General features: G+C 53.2%; 1 protein-coding gene across 50 annotated transcripts in view; it reads right to left on the bottom strand.

Annotated features, from left to right (window-relative positions):
* The window catches only part of CASZ1 (castor zinc finger 1), a 282,930-nt gene that overhangs the window by 76,979 nt on the left and 184,950 nt on the right, over positions 1-21,001 (bottom strand). Inside the window, exon 1 of one of the 50 annotated variants that reach the window (XR_015278784.1) lies at positions 10,759-10,948. The exons of the other annotated variants lie outside the window; for them this stretch is intronic. The gene's annotated coding sequence lies outside the window, so the exon portion shown is untranslated. Of the gene's footprint in view, positions 1-10,758; positions 10,949-21,001 lie in introns of those variants that run through there. 50 annotated transcript variants of the gene reach the window in all.

Raw genomic sequence — 21,001 nt, forward strand, 5'->3', positions numbered from 1 at the left:
ACTGACTTTTGTTGCCCAACTCGAGTCACCTTAAATGGGCCTATTTTTCAAAGTGTCAGTGCTCAACACAACTTAGAATCGGGCTCTTTAAGATGCCTAATATGACAGGTCCAGTCACTGCTGTAACAAGAAAGACCATTATTCCTTTCTTGTGTGACTTCTTCCAGTCTGGCCAGGCCTTTTATCTTTTTTCCTCTCCCCTCCCTTCTCCTTGTTCTTTTCTTTTTCAGCTTTTTATGAATTTCTGTCAGCTTTCCTCCCTCTCCCCCCACTCAAGGTCATGCAGCTCATTTCCACGTTGAACATTTACTCAGCAAGCCAGGTTCTTTCACAGGCTCTCACCACAAATATGCTTTCTGATAAAGTCTGGAGAAAAGAAACTGTAAAACCCAAAACAATGTCAGAAATAAATAAAAAAATCCCACCAGGGCAAAACGGGGCTGTGACAGGGCAGACTCTTTCAACAGACAGAGCTAGCAGGTAAAGAACCCCATTTCACTGCAGTTCTGTGGCTATTTTCTTGCTCTCCTTTATAGTTTGTTTTTCTGAATATTTCTGTTTTGTTGTCAGTGCTGAGCCACCTATATGAGTGGGGCTGTTATATTTAACCTCTTTTCACCCACAATGAAACTCACCCTTATTCACAGCTCAGAACCCTCCCAGCCCGTGGGCACCTGCTCCTTCATGGCAGCAACCTGCCACCTCAAACCCAACATCTCATCGTCTAAGATCCAGTGCTGCTTGGCCTCCATGGCCACTGAGAAATTACAGGGAAAAGTAACTTTGCTGGCTTTTGCCAGTCAGGTCATGGTTTTACACCCAGGAGTACATCTACGCCGAAATTTCCCAAAGTAAGAGAGGCCACCACCTCCTTGCTGGCCAAGTCAGTTTTGGGATAACAAGCATGTAGTATCAAAAGGCTCCCACCTCCCAGGAGCCCTGAGGGGTTCCCTGAGGATCACTGCCTGGAGGAAAGTGAGCTGAAAACAGTTCTCTTCTTTCTCTTGAGACACCAGGGCTCTGCCTTCTCCTCGTCTGAGTTGCTGCTTTAGGTTTCTTCATTTTGCTGCTTTCCTTTCAGGAGCCCACAATGAAAAGCCAGAAACCAGGGGATTCCTCCTAGCAGGAGAGAGCTAATTCCCCACAATGCTGCCTGCCCTGCACAGCTCTCCTCTGATTTCCACCTATAGCCTAAAAGGCATCCCCCACTGTTCCCAGGTGAGCAGCTCCCACCCACTCCCCAGCCCACAGTCACTGCTGTGGAGCAGACCTGGCTATCCCATTTCCATGGCATCTGACCTTCTCCTGGAGGCTGCAGAAATATGGCCTTCCATAAACAGGTATTTCTACCTAGGAAAGCCTCAGCAGTGTCACAGTACTCTAGGGTGCTGGCTCAGGCTGGGACTACCTCAGTGCAGCATGTGAACAGTCAGCTCTGCTTCAGGAACTGTGCAGAGCCACGGCTCTACAGGGGAACAGCACAGCCGGCACCAGCAAGAGCAGGTACCTTGGCAGGTGCCACGGTAGAGCTGTTACAGGGACACATATTTGGGTCCACCAGAACGAATCAGAAAGTTACACATTTTGCCAGACAGTCACAGCCCTGAAAGAAATTACACAAAAAATACACTCTAATTTTGAGTGTTTTTGTCCACTTGCAACTCTGCCTTAGCAGCACAGAAATGGGGAGAGCAGTACACTGGTGGCAGTGTCATTGTCCTGAGCGTCAGCACACTCCAACAGAGCAGGGCAGAACGCTGTGGGATGCTGTAGGACATTTTGTTGGCTGTCAGGCCCCTGCAGAGGCTGGGCACTGAGCTGGGTGTCACCACACTGTGCACAGGCTCCTGTGACCCTTCTGTCTCCCTGGCATGGCCCGTCTCATCTCACTGAGTGCTGCTCGCCCTCCCTCCCTCCCAGTGCGCACATGGCTTTAATGTTTTTATTACCTGTTTGACTCGCTGCCTTATTGCTTCTCCTCTTAATGGGGCTGTAACCGTGGAAACGAGGAATAAACGGCCACCAGAAAATGAGATGATTAAACAGGTCACCCTGGCAAAACAAACTCCGTGCTCACACAGCCCAGGCTGTGTGTGCAGTTTCTGTCCAGGGAAATGCAGGTGGGAGAGCGCGGAAGGGCTGGACCAGGCTTCTGGAACAAGAAGCACCAGTGAGAGGTGCCTCCTCAGAGAAGTGTGGTCTCTGCCCAGGACGAACGGTGCCGTGAGCTTCCCAGCAAAGACGCGCAGAAAATGGCAAGGTTTGCTGAGGGAAAATGGAAGACAGCGAAGACAAGACACATTCGTGTAACTGGGGAAAAATAGCAACTATGAAGAGTATAAATAGGCTGGACTGAAAACAAAACACAAGTCAGAGACAAGCCGTATCCTTGGCTGTCCCTGTCTCTGGCATCACCCCTGCCTGCCTCGCGGCAGCTCCCAAGGGAGCACAGAGGCTCTTCTGCCCTCAGTTCTCCAGGTCCCTGGGGCACAGCTCCGTGTCTCTGCTGAATGGCCAAGCTGCACTGCTGCTGCCCTGGCAAAGGCACAACACTGTCCAGTTAAGCATGGCCAGGACCACCAGGAATGGAGGCTCTCATGCAGAACAAACTTGGCTTTCCCAGAGCCAGCTGCAGCCACTGTGTTCAGATGTCCTTTTCTGAAGCCATGTGGCTGGGAGGAAAGGGACAGGACATTGAGAGACAGGAGGAAATGACCACAGCCTGCATGGGTGCCCAGGCCTGAGCAGGTCACCTCCACCATGAGGAGCCTCCTCATGCTGGGGAGTGATGGTTGGTCCACACCAGCAAGACAAGGAGAAGGTGGGGGGGGTCCGTGTGTTTCCATGCCCCACTGGGTGCTAACATCTGAATGCAATCCCTCAGTCAAGCTGAGAGGTTCAGACCAAATGAGTTTCAAACCAGAATGTTGTTTGTTGAATACAAAAATAAAACCCCAAAATATGCACACCACAATCAGAAAAGCACAATCACAAACCAACATTTAAAGTAGTGAGGATCCTGCCAGAATCCCCATCCTGTCCCAACCTGTCCAAACCCAGACTCACTGGGTGCTGGCAGTCTGGGAAGAGCAGACTTGCTCCACCAAGAGCAACAAATTCAGCAGAAGAAACTGGAACGGCAAAGCTTGGCGAGGTAGAGATGTAAGACAACTGCTTGAAGCACACAAGCAAGTGGTTGTTCTTTCTTTCAAAAAAACCAGCAGGTGGTTTATGAAAAGAGCCCTATTCTTTAGGGTAATTTGAGCCATATTTCATTGTTTGATAGAAAAATCCTAATATTCATGACCTCGTTTAACTGGAAGAAGTTTGCTCATCTGAATATCAGCGCACAGACAAATGGGAAAATGAAAAATAGAGTAAGACAATGGAAGGTGGAGGGGGGGGGAAGGAAAGGGAAAGCAAGACAGAATCAGACAGAATGGAAGTCCAGGAGAGTGACAAAGAGTGACAGGTCTGTGGGAATATGGAAAGGAAGGAGGACATAAAGGAAAGCTATTTAGTAAGAAAAGTTAAATAGTGCAGCATAAAAAATGGCTGAGAAAAGCAGAGTGAGTGACAGAAAACACAGCAAAAGCAAGCAAAGGAACTTTCCTCTAAAGTTTCCAAGTGCATGGATCAAATTTGTAGAACTGGGATTCTTGTCTTATTGAGTTTCAGTTAAAAATATTCATATGCAATTGAGAAGAAAAATCAGACCCCCTTTCCCCAGCCTGTTCCCCCACCCTCTTCCAATCCAGTCCTCCTCTGCTAACATCTGCTGCCTGCCTTCGGGACATGCAGATGGTAATTACTCCAGGAGCAGCTTCCTCTCCTTTCCCTGCTTGCAGAGGGCCACTCGGAAGAGAGCTTCGAGCCATGGAAAGATACCACACACACCTTCACACCACATGGCCAGGAGAAGGGCATGTGGGAGCCAGGACCATGCCCAGAGAACTGGATAGCACAGGGGTGGGAGGTGGTGGGTGAAAGGATGAAGACATTTGTCTACAACACGCACCACAAAAAATCCACCTGGCCCAAAGACGGGGGGCCTGAAGAGAAGCTGGCTTGAGATGTGGAACTGCTCATGCTCCCCCAGACAGGGGAAGGGGTGCTGGAGGAAAGGTGTGCTGGGGAAGCACAGGCAGCAGGAGGAGGGGGAGGAGGAAGGCTGCCCTGGGCGAGGCAGTGCAGGGAGTGGATTCATACAAGCACGGAGCTGGCAAACACCAGGCAGAGAGGTGGAGCTGCTTTAATGAGAAGATGCTTCTATGACTCAGGCCTCAAAGGGATTGGTACTTTATTATTTTATTTTTCCATAATAAATTATGCCCTGGGATGCCAGGTCCTGCCGGGTTTTTCTGGAAATACCAGACAAAAGCTGGTGTTGCTACCTGGCTTTTGACAGTTTCCCATGTATGGAAGCTGAAAGTTCCTGGTTCTTCCTCTCCTCAGCCCTGGCCCATCCAGTTTTGGGAGCAGGGCTGACACCACTGCACCATTCCAACAGAACAGCCCAGCTGGAGCTCTTCCCCTCCCAGCCCAGGTCCTGGAGAGGACCCCTTGCAGGTCCGTGACAACCCACCCTGGGCCCACGGCTGCTGGGATGCCAAACGTGCCACGGGGCAGGCGGGCGTAGGAGCTCCCAGGAAGCTCCCGGAAAGTGGGAGCGGGCTCAGCTCTCCCACACCCCAGGCACCCCACCCCAGCTGGAGGGAGGAGCGCTCCTGCCCGACCCCCGCACCCATCCATGGACAGCAGCCAGGCCTCATTCACTTATCTCCATCCCTGAGCACCCAGCCCTGGCTCTGGGCTGCACAAGGGAAGATGATTATGCCGACTTTATAGATTAGGAGTTATTCATCCTACACCAAATCCTCAGACTCTGCCATGTCTCACAGACCTGTTCTGGAGCTCTTTGTTAGATTTAGGCTGAACTTGGCCCTAGTTCAGCTCAGAAACTTGTGTTACAAAAAGCCCCTGTACAGCCGCCGGTCTGAGGCCGTAGACCATGCTGAGGCCAAGGCCATCATTCTCCCCAGCAGCAGAACACTGGGAGTTTCATTGCAGAGTGGTGGGAGCACAGAGACACCCAACACACAGGGCAGAGACCATACTGTCTTTTCTTGCTGCCAAGATTCACTCATGGCAGTGATGATGAAAGTGCACAGAACCAGAGTGTTCATCATAGCAATGTCTTGAGAGAGCAGCCTGGGGAACACGAAGTTCAGCACACCACCAACACGTGAGTGTCTGGGAGCGTGGAGGTGGGTGAGTGTCTGGGGCAGACATGCACGTTCAGGACAGGGTGACGGGAATGTAGGTGTTGGGTGTGGGGAACACCTCCAGAAATGCACCACCAGAGCTTGGTGTTTTTACTGATTTCACAAGAGAGACTCTGCTAAAATGTCACCTCTCCGAAGCAAAACAGGAGCGTGTTGGTGAATCATCATTTCACACCCCAAAACCAGGAAAGCTCCCTAGTGAGCCACCAAATCTTCAGGGGATTGTCATAAAATGCACCCAGTGACCTTAGCCTTCCCATCCTTTTCCCGTGTATCTCCTGTTCTCCACCCATTGCTTTCTCTTGCCAGTCTACACGGGTTGTTCAGCTTTTATTCCAAGCATGAAACTGCCTTAGGACTGGAAGCTTTAAGCAGTTTCCCAGCCTCCAGAAATTTTCTGGTTTTGTTTCTTCATAGCAGAGCAAACAATTGCTTTGGTACCTAGCCACCACACCTAACTCCCAAATGCAACAAGAACTTGGAATTCTTTGGGAAACTTATACAAGAACATATTTTACATGAGTGAAATGCGTGTTTTTTGTTCACTGTAACTATTTCTTCCTGAAGGAACTTGAAAAACTTTTATTTTCTGGAATCACCACATGAAGAAAGATGGAAAATCCCTTGAGAAAGAGATGAAGACTGGTGCCAGGTTAGCACACTGGAAAGAGGTTTTGACAGCTGGAGTCAGCTCTACAGATGGGCAACAAGGGGCTCCACAGTTTGGGTGAAGGAAAAGCATCACCATCCCTCTCCAACACAGACTCTGCTCTTCAGATAGAGCCTGTGCTTACATGGAACAACAGTATAGACCCTCACCTGTGATCAGCACTATTGCCTGTTCCAGCCAGCAGCTCCTGCTAGGGACCAAGAGCCCACCCACAAGAGCTGCACAAAGGACATGAAGCCCCAGGGTACCAATCCCAGCTGTAGCCCTGCTCTGTGACCATCTGTCAGCCCAAAGATGGGCCCCATCCAGAGAAGCTTTGTGTAGTCCCTGGGCTTTGCCCATCCAGGGACTGTCCTGTCACCCTGCCACATCCACCCTCTCACAGCACCACAGTGACCTGGCCCAGCCCTTCACCCACCTGTGCCCCTCCAGCACCTGAGCACTGTGCACCTTCTACATCCTCAAGCCAGTCCTGGCTGCAGTTCCAGCCTGTAGATCACTGGTCAAGAAGGAATGGCGATTAGAAACCAGCAAGCTTTTCTTCTGCCACCAATTTCTGCCTCCACCTCCCCTGCAAACCCTTGGAAACAGGGAGCAACAAGGTCCTGGTCCAAGGGGCTGTCCATCCTTGAAATGGATTTTACCTGTCTCTGAAAGCTGTCTCCATCTCTCACCCCCTATAGCTTTCTCCCTAGGGAAATCAGCCTAAAAGGGGCTAATGGAACAATGTCCCTCTCTCCCCCCCTCTCATTTTCTCTCTTTTTTTTTATTAGCATTTGTGGAATTTATTCCCAAACTCTCCTAATCTTTCGTACACAACCATTTGATTTGCATAACCCAGCCCCCTCTCATAAAAACTGGCTGCTAGTTTAATTAAAAAATGTAAATTTGCTGTCATCTCGGGGCCTAGTGAATTAGGACGACATCGGCATTTTTTATTGCTGAAGACGTCCAAATTGATCCAGTCCGCATGGAACCGGAGGGGAGGAGACGGGGCCGCGTGGGACTTTTGGCTGGAGGTTCTGCCCCTCCCCTGCTTCCAGCCAAGCTTCCTCTGCCCCCTCTTTGCTTTGCAAAGTGCAGCTGAGGACGAGGACATTGGTTCTCCCAAACCTCAGCTGGATCGGCTAGCACGGCCTCTGCGATGTCAGCACTTCTGGGAGCTGAGCCCTGGGTGGCACCTGAGCTCTCTAAACCTTGGGAACGGCTGCATCTTCAAACCCTCGGAGGAGGGAAGGAGCCCAGCTGGAGGTGGGAGATGCAGCACAGCTGATGCTTATCTTCACCTACTAGAGGACTTTTCATTACTTCCCAGACACTTTCAACCAACTTTTCAGAGGGTGCATAAACTGAGGGTGCACAGCAGCCCAGGGGTACGATTTGATGTCAGACGGAGAGTCAAAGTGGCCACAATGGCTCTCACTGTGAGGACAGCCAAGTGCAAAAGGTGGGACAGAAAAGGCTGTATAAGCAAAGTCCTGAGATAAATTCCAAGCTCAGAAAGTACTTTCCAATTGCAGGAAAGAGTACTCTGGGTAGAAGCATAAACAGTTCAGGAAAACAGAAAGAGAAACTGATGATATGGAAACCACACATCAAATATCTGATCCCCTCCAGTGGAGGTATCTGTAACATTCCCAGCCAGTTTCAGTACAAAACTGGGACTGTGTGTCTCAGAGCGGAACGGTGCAGTACCTGCACATATCAGCAGACCCCACTGTCAGTGGCAGACCTGGTTTAGAAGGACTCATAAGACCCAGCAGATGGAGTACAGGTGAGGAAAAAGGAGTTTATCTCAGAGATCAACTTTCCAGTCCTCCTGTGAGTTATCTCTCTATAGTGCCAAAGCAGTAGCAACACTCCTATGGACTTCATGCAGCTTTGAAGCATGTTCTCCAAGTAAAAGCGGGGAGCTGCTTATTCCATGATGGGAAGGTTAATCCCCACCCTGCACTCAGTAGGCTTAAACCCTTGAACGCTTTCCACCCAACAAGTAACTCATAGAGCCACTGGAAAGGGACATGAACACCCAAACCAACTGCCTGGGAGCCTTTTTCAGAGCATGAGCTCAGGAATGATACCAACCTTGACTGAACCAATGTCCCCTAAAAAATCTGGTCAAAAAAGAAAAAAAGTTGTCACCAGCCCAAAGAAGGTGTTTCTATTCACTGGATGTTTCAAACAAGAGCAGTGATTTGACAAAGACACAAAATGACCCTTTGAGTAGGAAACTGAGTATTGGTCCACCCATTTACCATAGGTGTCTTGTTCCTCATTCTGAGGTCAGTTCCTGCATCTCATACCCAGGATAACTACACTGGGGAACAGTCTCCCAAAGGAAGCGACCAGTACCCAGCCAGTCAAGGTATTTAAAACCAGACTCCAGAAAGTCACACGTAGGGAACAGCTTGCCACATTCCTGCACAGATGGACTCAGTCCACAAATTCGTTTCAGCCCTTAGCCATTATTAACACTTCTGGCCCTAGAAGGTCCATGCAAGGACTGACTGAGCTGAGAAAGCCCCCAGCAAGAGCAGGCTGTCAGGCCCCACATGCCGAGTCCCTCTGGGAAAGAAGCCCCTCCGGACTTGCCTCTGCCAGCTGGCAGCTCGTAGGAGCAGCCCTCGGGCACTGCCTCTGGAGAGTCACCGCCCGAGGGCCTGGAGAGCATTCAAGAGGCAGTGACTGAGGGAGATAAGCTGGCTCAAGTAGATAAGGGTTAGAGGTGGTGATTATGGGGCAGGTCTTTGCCCCAAGATCATGACAAGACGGGTTCACCCACACACAGACCGTAATGCTGACTTCAAGAGATCTCCCCGATCCTCATTTCCATGGCTTCCTGCGGCCCCGGGTTCCCATGCCGGAGACCAGAGCTCCCGTGTTACCCGGTTGCAGCAGGCACGGCTGAGCACCCACACCAGGTCCGAGGCGAAGGAGGGTCCGTCCCTTGGTGGGGAGGGGAAGGGCTCGGCTGGGCCGCCCCGAGCGGGGGAGCCCCCGGGGCAGGGGCAGCGCTCCGGCCGGCAGAGGGCGCTGCAGGGCCAGGGCACAGCGCTGCCCCAGAGGCCGGGCAGCTGCCACAGCTCCTCCAGACGGAGAGCGGCCTAAATCACTGTTTATTGCTCTTTAAAGCATTTGCCCTCCTGCAGTTTCACCACATCCTTAACTCCTGGGCTGCCCACGCAGCATCCCAGCTTCTTGATCTAGAAGGGAGTCAGCCGCACGCCCACGGCTGGACCCGAGCAGAGCCGGCACGTCGCGCTCACGGGTGGAAGTGGCTCTGGAGCCACTCAGTTCCTGATATCAATGGCAGAAATAAGTAAATAAATGGAACAAACGACAACAAAATTATCGTCTCACAATATCAGAGTACATAGTTCAGGCCCAGTCAATCATCAACCAGTTTATTACCATCTTATTCCTTTTTTTTTAAAAAAAACGACACACATGCATACACTGGCAGTAATTACCTGGACCATGGCACATTGCCAGCACAGGCCTATCTGGCTCACTGCCATCATTTGGTTTTTAAATGGCAAAGAACGGTTTAGACCATTTTGGAGGGGCAGGTATCGTTGTGTTAGCCAGTACAGGGTCGTGGTGGTGGGACCTGGTCCCAAGGAGGGAGGCAACATCACCCAAGGGATTGATTGCTACTAAACTCCAGATTTGCACATTCTCTCAAATCTAAAGGAGACTCTGATCCAGATGGTCCAAGGACTGGAAAACCCACCAAAACCTTGAGCCCCACAGCTCCTGGCTGCAATCACACTCCAGGCCCAACAGAGACCTGTCCATCATCACACCCAGCAGGGCCACCAGCCCAACCCAGCCCAGCACCAGGCCAGAACTTACTTCCCTTCCTGATATCTTATCAAAAACCAGTGGACAAGCCACAAAAAGCTACAATCAAAAACACACCCAACCCCAATACTAGGGCCTGTAATCTAAAACCAAAACATTGCCCCAGCCTGGCCACCTTTCCTCCTCCCTTGCATGATGTGAAAGGGTGGGGGAGGTCTCATACACCTCACATGGAAGGACAAAAACAAACCCATCCCAGATATGCCCAGGATGAAAAAAAAAAAAAAACCCAACAAAAAACAACTCATTAAATGTAATAAGCAGCCTCTTCATCTGACACTGCCTTGTCCCAAATAAATTAAATTCCTTTTCATTTAGGCAGTACAGGAACCTGACAAGCAACCTTTACCACCGACACGCCAGAGCTCAGGAGGGGAAAAAAATGAAAGAGAAAACAACCCACACAACTTACAACAAATACAAAGGCAGAATCATTTCAAAACCCCCATAAACTTCCCCTCCGCATCCTCTGACGGCCGGCCCGCTCCTCGCCCCGCTGCCCCGGCCCGCGGGGGCCGCGCTGCCGGAAAGGACCGGCGGAGGGAGCAGAGCCCCCGGCTCACCTCGGCGGGGCCGGGAGAGCGGGACTGAAGCGGCGGCGGGCGCGGGAGCAACTTCCGTAAAACAAGTGCAAGAAGCAAAGTGAGAGGGGCGGCGAGCCCCCCGCAGCAGCGCACCTGGTGCCGCCCCCGCTCCGCCCGGCCCGCAGCTCTGCACCGCGACCCGCCAACAAAAGTTTCGGTGCGGCGGCGGCGGCGCGGCCGGAGAGATCGCGCTGCCCGCAGCGCCGGCCCCGCGGAGCAGCGGCCGGGGCAGACAGCGCTCCGCTCCGCTCCGCTCCGCCCGGCGCGGGGACACCGGCACCAGCGGCCGCACCGACCGGGGGCTCCGCCGAGAGGCGGGCAGGGGGCAGGAAAAGGACAATTGTGCTGTACTTACCATAGTCGGAGAGACGAAAGCCGAATTCACTTAAATAATCAACTTTCATAATACTTAATTAATACCTAATTGCAGCTGATTGCTCCCGAATAACAAGTTGTTTAAAGCACTGATGTCATTGCCGTGCCGGTCCTCCCCGAGTCACTTTGGCAGCGGGGCCGGGGGCGGGCGCGCCGCCGCTGGGGGCGGTGACTGGCGGCCGAAGGAGCCGCCCCTTGCCGGGCCTGCCGCCGGGGGCAGGTGCGGGGCCGGGCCGGGCCGGGCCGGGCCGGGGCGGGCCGGGGGGCAGCGGCGGGGTTACCTCGGGCGGAGCCGGAGCGCGGCCCCCGCGGCGGTCCCGGCCGGGCGGGGAGCAGAGCGGGGCTGCCCCGCACTCAGGGCCGCCCGCCGGCACCAGCCTGGCCCCGCTGCGGCCGCGGCGCGGGCTCCTCCGGGAGCGCCGGGGACGGAGCGAACCGCGAAGGGACGGGGGGTGTGCGGGGCCGGACGAGCAGCAGCGGTGCCCCGGGTACCGGGCACGGCAGGAGCCGCGGGCAGGACTACGGAGGGTTGCCCCGGCACCGCCGTCCCACCCGAGCGGGTCCGGGCTCGGCCGCGCGGTGCGGAGCGTGTACCGAGGGGCACCGGTGGCCGCCACCTGCGGGTGTCACAACCCTGCACGCACCTTGCCCAATGGCCCTCGGGAAGATCACGCCGCTCTAACCCTGAACGCCGAGCCCACGGGAGGCGTGGGGAAGGGGGCCCTTTTGCAGTGAATTTCCTCATTTTTTGTGGCTTTATTTTTCTAAGTAGCAAAGAATGCGAGGGAGGTTCTGAGAGGCGTGTTGGGTAAACACAGATATAAGCCTCTTTCTTTAAAACAAACGAGCAGATTATTTACCTGATTAAATAGGTATTTTGAGCAGGTTGTAGGCTGTTTTTGTGAACACACCACATTTGGCTCCAGGATTTTGGCAGAGCTGGGCTCCTCACCGGGGCTCACACGGAGCTGCCTATGGACTTAGCAGCTCTTAAATCCTTTTTATAAGCAGAACTTAATGTGCTTCCCAAAGGAGGCCAGCATCATTACCCCACTAGGGATGGAGAAACTGAGGCACTAGTGAGGGAAGTGACTCGCCAGAAGTGGCCGGACAGGTTAGTCACAGGGCTGGAAGGAGCCCAGGTGTGTTTGGCTCCGTGCACCAGGATGTGCTGCACCCAGATAGTGTCCTGAGCCCAGGGACGCAACATGAACTGTAGCACATCACCTCAGCAGTGCTGCATTTGCATGGGCAAAAATGCGCAGGCAGCGAAGCAGGCCAGAGGGCAGGGAGAGGGAAGAGGAGAGGGGAGTAATTTGTGGAAACCACAAATATTCTGGCTTCTGTCAGAAAAAAATCTAAACAAAGTCTAATGAAGCAGAGCCACCCAGGGACCTTCCAAGCACGTGGGGACAGCAGTGTCAGGCAGGAGGCAAGTGTGCCCTGCCTGGGGGCTGCCCAGCCAAGCAGCACTCCTGAACAGAGCCCTGTACTGGTACAGTCAATTATCAGTCAATATCAGCATTGTCCCGACTTCCCCAATCACTGGTTTATAACCACACCATCAGCTCCAATCAGCACTATCACCCAGTGCTGCCTGTAAAATCCTGCCTGTCTGCACTTCACTTGGCCCCAATACAGACACCAGCCCATTATCCTCAACAGAACTTGCCCTGGTCCCTACACCTGAGTCAGGCACTACAGCACCTGCCAAGCAATGTCCCACCCTGTGAAGTACGGGACAGAACCAGAATTGTTTGTGTAGGCTCTGTAATAGCGCAGTTTGGACTCAACACTTCCAGGTTTGAGTTTGCTGACAGGTCCTGTAAGTTCACTGCACTTTATGTCAGATGTCTTCATTTTTGCTTCTCCTGTGAACTTAGTATTTTCAAGGAGTGGGAGCTCGGCTCAGCACCACTGTCCCCTGAGAGGGTGGGCCCCAGCTCTGTCTCCAACCCCTCACAAAGAGGAACACACTTTCTAACGCGGATATGTCACTACACATCCACAGCCCCGCAGACCCTCTAAACATACCTGTTCTACGTGCACCAAGCTGAGCACGTTCACACATCAGTATACAAATGTTCCCCACCCCTCCCATCCCAGCATGCACACACAACATGCATATGCCCTCCACAAAGAAAATGATACTCTCTGCTCACTGACATTCAAATACACACATATCCATACAGGGTGACACACATGAATGCACACACACAACCTAAACACACCTGGAGGATCCCCTCCGCAGACTTCCCACTGTCCCTCCCACTCCTCCTTGCAGGAACAACTTGCCAAGGTGTTTTTTCAGGTGAAATCCACGCCCTGCAGCTGACGCAATGGCAAGGCCTGATTTCCTATCTCAGCGATCTCCTGTCACAGGATCAGGTTTTATTTCCCCATACTCCCTCCTTTGCCTCTTACCCAAGGAAAGTTGGTTCTTTCCTCTCTCAAGAGCTCTGAAGCTTTCTGCTCCTGTGCTCCCTGTGAGGGTAGCATGTCCCCTCCTTCTCTTATCCCTCCAGGGTATGGATCCACTCTGAGGAAAAGCTGCATTTGACCCTGTCCTAGCACGCTCCTGGACCCTCTGCTCTCCAGGAGTGCTCACGGGAAGGCAGCACCCCTCACCCTGCTCTGAACTGTGAATGGTGAGAGCCACCTCATCTGCTCCAGCCACGTCTGCCCTTCTGTGGCAGGTGAAGAGATCTCTCTGTGTCCCTTTCCACCCTCCCAGGGGCATCAGGAGCTCTTGGTAATTAATGTTTGCCAGGTGCTCAGAGATCCTCAGATGAAAAGTGCAATGGGAGGGGGAAGGATGATTAATTTATTATTATTACAGTTTAATGCTTTCCCCGCAGACAGTGTGCCAGGGCTGAGCAGGGGGTGAGTCACACTGAGATGTGGGACATCCCCCTTTTTGTGTCTCTTCTACTTTGTTTTTTATGATTAGCCCATTTTCTTGGCAGTTTCTCCCTCCTTAGCTGGAGCTGGCCGGGGGCTGGGACTGTGCTCTGGATTCATGTGGGATCAGGGCGCTGGCTCTCAGATTGCAGGTTGGAGATCTGGCAGTGCTGTGCCCCTCCTCCTGCTCCTGCTTGGGGAGTCTATTAGGCAAATGCTCTTGCCCTATTTCTGTAATTTTGTTTGATTTCTGTTTCATCAAGGGAGGTGCCCACAGGCCTCAGGGCCTGGGCGGCAGGAGCAGACAATCCATACTTCCTTTCCCTTTCCTTTTCTTTCCCTCCTTCCTTCTCGATTCAGTTTCAGTCACATTATTGACACATGGCTCCCAGAACCCCTTGCCAAAGCAGCTGTGCTAAGTCTCAGCGTGCTGGGGAGGGCTCTGCTGGGAGCAATTTGGTCATTTACTGTTCCTTTGGCCTTACTCAAACAGTTTGACACCAGGTCCCCAGCATGTGGCTACTGCTTTTCCAGGCACTCCACAGCTTCCAGCATCTGCTGGAAGCCAGTGCTGCTCTCTCTTGACCACTGCCCAGAGGGAATGACTGTACTGGGAACAGGCCATACAGCACTAAACGCACACTGCATATGCTCTACAGGGGCCCAGGAAGATTTGGGGAGAAGGAGTGGCAGAGGTTTGAATGCACTAACAATTAGTTACAATTTACTGCAGCAATTAAAAGTGCAGCCTGGGGATTTCAGGATGAGGAGGTAAGGACATAGCAGTACCCAGGCGGCAGGTCCAGTAGGGAAGGTAGCTGGCACTCACAAGAAGGTGCTCTGCTTGCAAAACCAGCAAATACCATCCTGAACCATCCTGAACCCCTGAGAAAGCCCCTGAGCCCAGGCTTGGCAAAGCAGGCAGCTGGGATGGGAAACTGCTGCCCAAGGATGGTCCTAGACTGGGCAAGACCTATTCCTGCAGTGCATGGGGCAAGCACAAAACGAAATGGTGATTTCTGTCTAGAGGATCGGCAAGCCAGCTTATGTTCCTGCAGAGACACGCTTGGATGCGAATGAAAACAGGAGCACATGATGTGCACACACACACTCACATGTAAATACACAAACACAGGAAGCCCTGTGCATGGCCCTGCAGCACCCAGGACAGGGCTGGATTGTCATGGATGTTTTAGCAGAGAGAGTCCTGCTCTGGACAGTCTGTGGAAGGCCTGATGACACCAGAGATGTCAATGGGCACTGCATAAAGAGGAGTTGCTACCCCACTTTACAGGGCAATGATTTGCTCCCCTGGCAACTCTGTCCTGTCACGGGCTGGGCAGATTGGTAAAGGCTCCCAGCGTGCAGCCCAGAAAGTAACAGAGATGAGGCAGGCCAAGAGGCTGGACTTTACAGGACTCTGACACTATGGAGTAGAGCTGGTCTCCATAAATTCACTCTGGATTTGATGTGGCTTGGGCAGGGCAAGAGGAGAAAAGAGGGAAGCCAGAGGGAACTTGGCACATTGTCTGCTCTGCTCTACCTGCCCCATCACAGGCAGAGGCCCTGTCACCCCTGCTCCCATGCGGGGCCCTGAGGCAGGTACAGAGCACTGTCAGGGACTGTCCCCAATGGAGCAGTCACTCATTGCACTTCATTAGATGTGACAATGAGGGAGATGATGGAGGAGGTAAGAAATGGGCAGCAGAACCAGGACTGCACGCAGTGGGGACTGACTGTCTTTCCTCCTCTGAGATGTGACAGCAGGATCCTCAGCAGAGCACAGGGAGGGAAGGCAAAGCGTCCCCTCGTACACAAGCTGCTGGTGGGCGCGTTCCGAGAGCCGGCCGAGATGCAGTGTCCGTGTGTCTGCGTGGGCTGGCCCTGCTTGTGCAACGGAGCTGCCCGAGCCTCAACGCTGCTGACACAGGGGATGTGCCAGCGTCCATGCCAGAGGCTCTGAGCCAGGCGGGGACGGGCCTGGAGGGGAGCTGTGTGCCCAACACAGGATCCGTGTGCTGCCCAGGGACACAGGGTGCCCAGCACAGGATCCGTGTGCTGCCCAGGGACACAGGGAGCTGTGTGCCCAGCACAGGATCCGTGTGCTGCCCAGGGACACAGGGAGCTGTGTGCCCAGCTCAGGATCCGTGTGCTGCCCAGGGACACAGGGAGCTGTGTGCCCAGCTCAGGATCCGTGTGCTGCCCACGGACACAGGGTGCCCAGCACAGGATCCGTGTGCTGCCCAGGGACACAGGGAGCTGTGTGCCCAGCTCAGGATCCATGTGCTGCCCAGGGACACAGGGAGCTGTGTGCCCAGCACAGGATCCGTGTGCTGCCCAGGGACACAGGGAGCTGTGTGCCCAGCACAGGATCCGTGTGCTGCCCACGGACACAGGGAGCTGTGTGCCCAGCACAGGATCCGTGTGCTGCCCAGGGACACAGGGAGCTGTGTGCCCAGCTCAGGATGGATGTGCTGCCCAGGGACACAGGGAGCTGTGTGCCCAGCTCAGGATGGATGTGCTGCCCAGGGACACAGGGAGCTGTGTGCCCAGCTCAGGATGGATGTGCTGCCCAGGGACACAGGGAGCTGTGTGCCCAGCACAGGATCCGTGTGCTGCCCAGGGACACAGGGAGCTGTGTGCCCAGCTCAGGATCCGTGTGCTGCCCAGGGACACAGGGAGCTGTGTGCCCAGCTCAGGATGGATGTGCTGCCCAGGGACACAGGGAGCTGTGTGCCCAGCACAGGATCCGTGTGCTGCCCAGGGACACAGGGAGCTGTGTGCCCAGCACAGGATCCGTGTGCTGCCCAGGGACACAGGGTGCCCAGCACAGGATCCGTGTGCTGCCCAGGGACACAGGGAGCTGTGTGCCCAGCACAGGATCCGTGTGCTGCCCAGGGACACAGGGAGCTGTGTGCCCAGCTCAGGATCCGTGTGCTGCCCAGGGACACAGGGAGCTGTGTGCCCAGCACAGGATCCGTGTGCTGCCCAGGGACACAGGGAGCTGTGTGCCCAGCTCAGGATCCGTGTGCTGCCCAGGGACACAGGGAGCTGTGTGCCCAGCTCAGGATCCGTGTGCTGCCCAGGGACACAGGGTGCCCAGCACAGGATCCGTGTGCTGCCCAGGGACACAGGGTGCCCAGCTGAGGATCCGTGTGCCTCCCAGGGCTCACAGACACCGCCGTGCCAAGGGCAGGAGCGTGGCTGCAGCCCCCGGAGCCCTGGCTCTGGGCCGGGGTGCGGGAGCAGCGGCAGGCGCTAAGTGTGAGGCAGACGCAGCGATTGCATTACTGAAGGAGCCCGGGCTGGCAGTGCCGAGCTATCGTCCCTGTAATCCTGTTAGCCAGCAATCTCCATTCCGAAAGAGCTTCATTTCTTTGTGAATATTTGTAAACTAGATATCTAATGGAAAATTATAGGAAAATTATAGTGAAATTCATGACGAAGAAATCCGATTAGCCCTAATTCAATTATGCCATCTTAGCCCACACAGCACATTTCCCATTTTTTTCCCATAAATACCAATGCCAGGGGTCCGGGTAATCAAATAAAACTGAAAATCATCTTCCCATTAAATTCAATTAGCTGCAATTTCTAAAGCCTATCAGAGATTTTAATTACTAAATTATAAAATTCTCCAATGCTAAATTGAAACTAAAAAAATTGCACATCCTTATATTTCAGAAGAAAAAAACCCAGCAGAAACCTTGAAAAATACCCTTCTCCTCCCGTCAGCATCCATGTGAACACGGTTCTGGGCAGGCTTCACCAGAGAAATGAGTGTACAGGGCCATGAGCCAGGCCTAGGGAAGTAGGTGGCTACCTCTGGGAGAAAGTGTGTGGCTATCAGCTGAGATTAATACCTAAAATCCAGCCCTAGTTCAACTGAGCTGGGTTGGAAGAGGGAAGGGGAGAGGCTAGCAATCTGAACAGTGTCTTTGCTCCCTTTTTCCCACACGAACTCCTCGGCTCTGGCAGGTTTTGTGAGCTGCTGTGCCAGGCACTAGTGACAAGCCACCGTGCTCTTGCAGCTAGTGAAACAGCCGAGACTCTCTAGGAGCTGGAACGAGTTTTGCCTGCAAATGGGCTCGGTGAGGCAGTCCCTCGAGTCTCTGTGTGCCAAAGCCAGGGCAGGAGAGCTGGTGATGCCCAGAGGGAAGCAGGAGGGCAGATGCTAGCTTTGTGCTTCTGATAAAACTTCTTGAATAATGGCCATGCAAGCCTGGTCCTGACACTGAATTAAGGGAAGCTGGAGCCCTCAGCAAACTCATTTAGCTTGAAGCACTACTTCAGCGAACACGTGGGATGTTCCAGAGGAGGGGGATGTAATCACCCTTCCCTGATAGCACAGGGAACTCTCAGAGTTCACAGAGGCACCAGGCAGGCAAGCCCATCCCTAAACTGTTCTTTATTCAGCAACTAAACCAAGCAGGCAAACGGGGAAACCAATGAAGCCTGTGCCTAGAGATGCTCTCTTCCAGCTTTGCTTCTCTGGGGACCAGCATGGCACAGTAAGGTGTCGAGGGGCAGTTAACTGTGTGTGAACAAGCAGTGAGAGGAGAAGGGAAGCTCAGGTCTCCAGTTACAATACCTGGCCCTCCATAAGGCAGCAAGAGTAAGGATTTTCTAACTCTGCTTTTATGCCAGAGAGCGCTTCTGCATGGTACCCTAAAGGGTTTATTCACGTGCTAACATAAATGAAGTCAGTTTTCTCACAGCTCTAAACAGAAGCTCAGGTTGCCCTGAACCAGGCCGATACTTGGTTTAATTTACTGGGCACCCGAAAGTTGCCAGCAGGGAGTTGCCCACAAACAGAACAACAACAAAAAAAGTTAATGATCTGGGCTTTTTCTTTAATAAATAGGCAAACTGGCTGAGCCGGATTGTTGGCTAGGATTCGTCTCCCCTTTATCACCCTGGAGCTTCTGTGACACATTCTCCAAATCATCAGCATTTTGCAATTTGAGGTCGTTACCAAATAGTATTTTTTTGCCAAGGAAGGGAGAAAAATAAATTAATAATTAAGAAGCCCAAGCAGGGAGAGGCTGTGGGTTGAATGGCGCTGCCACCTCCGCGGGGATTGCTCAGGCACCTGGCAGCCTGCCCAGCGCGCACCTTGGTCGCTGTCTCACCCTGGAATGTGGTGCTGGCACCCAAGCGCTACTTGATTTTACTACGAATTAATCAAAGTCTCTTTTGCAAATGTCTAACACTAAATCACCACTGGCTAAGCTTCAAATGCAATTCCCCTGTTCCAAGGATCTGGTGCAAGGAGATTACCAGCTCCAGGTGAAGAGCTGAAGGGGGTTTCTTCTCTGCACTTCTTCTGGTTCTCCAAAGCATCAGCCTCTCCCAGCTGGAAGGAGAACAGATTTCCCACAAGTCTTCTCCTGCTCAGAGCAGGTAACCACACAGACATCCAAGATATGCTGGGATAAATCCGTCTGTGCTGCCTGACTGGAGTGTAGTTACACCAAAAAGGAATTTGGCATGACTGTGAGCTGACACAGGCGGCAGAGCACTGCATCAGTAGCTCGGGTGTGCCTGTGATCCCATGTCTCTGGATCTGCAGAAGCATCTCCACACAGGACGACATGCAGAAATGTGCACCTGCCTGCGTGGGTATGGCACATGGATGTGCATGGCCTTGTGACACTGTGTGGGCACTTGGTCATATGTGTACAGGGCTGTGTAGTCAGGTGTTGCCCACAGACATTCTCTGAGAGTGTTTTTACCATGTTAATGTGTGCGTGTCTCTTTTGTGTCCAAACCTGTAGTCCTGAGCACTGTCCCTGTTCTGTCCAGCCCCACAAAAGCAGCTTGCCATGGCTGATGATTTGGATGGCATCAGAACATGTCCTTGCACTGCTCCAGCAACACACCACTCCCTGAGCCACGGGCGAGCTGTATTCCCCTTTCCACACTCTGCCTGTCTCAGAGCCCTTTCATATTTTCAGTGCTCGCTAGACCGTGAATTCACCTTCATACCAGTTACAGGGTTATTTAGCTTCTTCTGACACTGATAACCACCAAACTTTCACTGGCAGCTCAGCTTTCTCCCAAGAGACATGCAGCACTCCTCTCTCCCGTGCCCATGGTGCCCCCACCCACGCACACCCACCAGGAGCATGGGGGCAGATACCCTAGAGGGACACAGTGCCTCAGAACACTGCTCACCCACCAGCCACAGCCACTTATCAACCTACATCTACACTGTGAAAAAAGAGGAACAGAGCAGAAGAGTTAAAAATTGGATGGAAAGAATGAAATAGAGGAGAATGGAAGAGAGAGACAGATGGGGGAAAGGGTGGTAAAGCAAAACCAGTACAAACAGAGGAGGAAAACCCCCTAGGACTGCAGAGAAAGGATCTGGGAGGGGGGCAGGAAGAGCACAGGAACATACGGCGGGGTTTCCCCCCTGCATACCCCACAAAGCAACACTCTCCAGCAGTTGACACCAACATATTCCACAACTCTCCCTGAAATCTAAGGGATCAACTAGGCAGCTGGACTAGCTGTGCATGGGCTGGGGCACTGCCGAGGAGTAATGAGGATGATCAGCCTGTACGGGAAACATGGGGTTGCCCCCAGGGCGCCCAAAGGCTTCGAGAGTGCAGAAAACCCCAAACAGGAGGATGAAACCTCTCTGCAGGGCCAAGCACAATGAAGGTCAAGCCTGTCCCTCCTACTGATCCCCTGTCACGAGGAAACTCTACTCTCCTTTGTTGGCCCAGAACCACCTCTGCCACTCACTATCCCACTGGCTCTGAGCCACTGTTGCCTGGTCCCTCCCTGCAGACCTGTAAGGCACCTTTTTGCCAGCTTTCCCCTCCCCTGGCACAGCCCCTGTCTCATGTCTTTGGCACAAGACCTTGCTGCTCACCCCTGGCCATGTGGGTTTGCTCCCTAGTCCCTGCACTTTCCCATTCTGACTGAACAATTAATTCCCAGCTGAAGCAAGCGCTGCAGCAACATTTTACTCTGAAACCACAGATGTGCTGACAGTGAGTGGCATCCCCAAGAGCTCCTGCTTGGCCCCCAGGGCTGTGCTGGGCCAGACACTGCTGACAAGGTGCACAAGTCGCTGCACAACTTGTGGTCTCTGTTCCCATCTGTGTGGCTCCCCTGGTTCTGCCCTGAGCTGTGCCCATCCCACTGTGGCCATCCCCATCTCCCATCCCGCACAGCCCCTTGGAGCAGACTGACCCCATATCCCAGGAGACAAAATCCCTCCTCCTCTGGCCCAGGGATTTTATCTCTGCTGTAACAAAGAGCTCAAAGTGGGGACTTCATTATGTTCCCACAGCCATGGGGTAAGGATA

Source organism: Cyanistes caeruleus, chromosome 22 (assembly GCF_971803275.1).
Source record: "Cyanistes caeruleus chromosome 22, bCyaCae1.hap1.1, whole genome shotgun sequence".
In the NCBI taxonomy this organism is placed as follows: Eukaryota; Metazoa; Chordata; class Aves; order Passeriformes; family Paridae; genus Cyanistes; species Cyanistes caeruleus.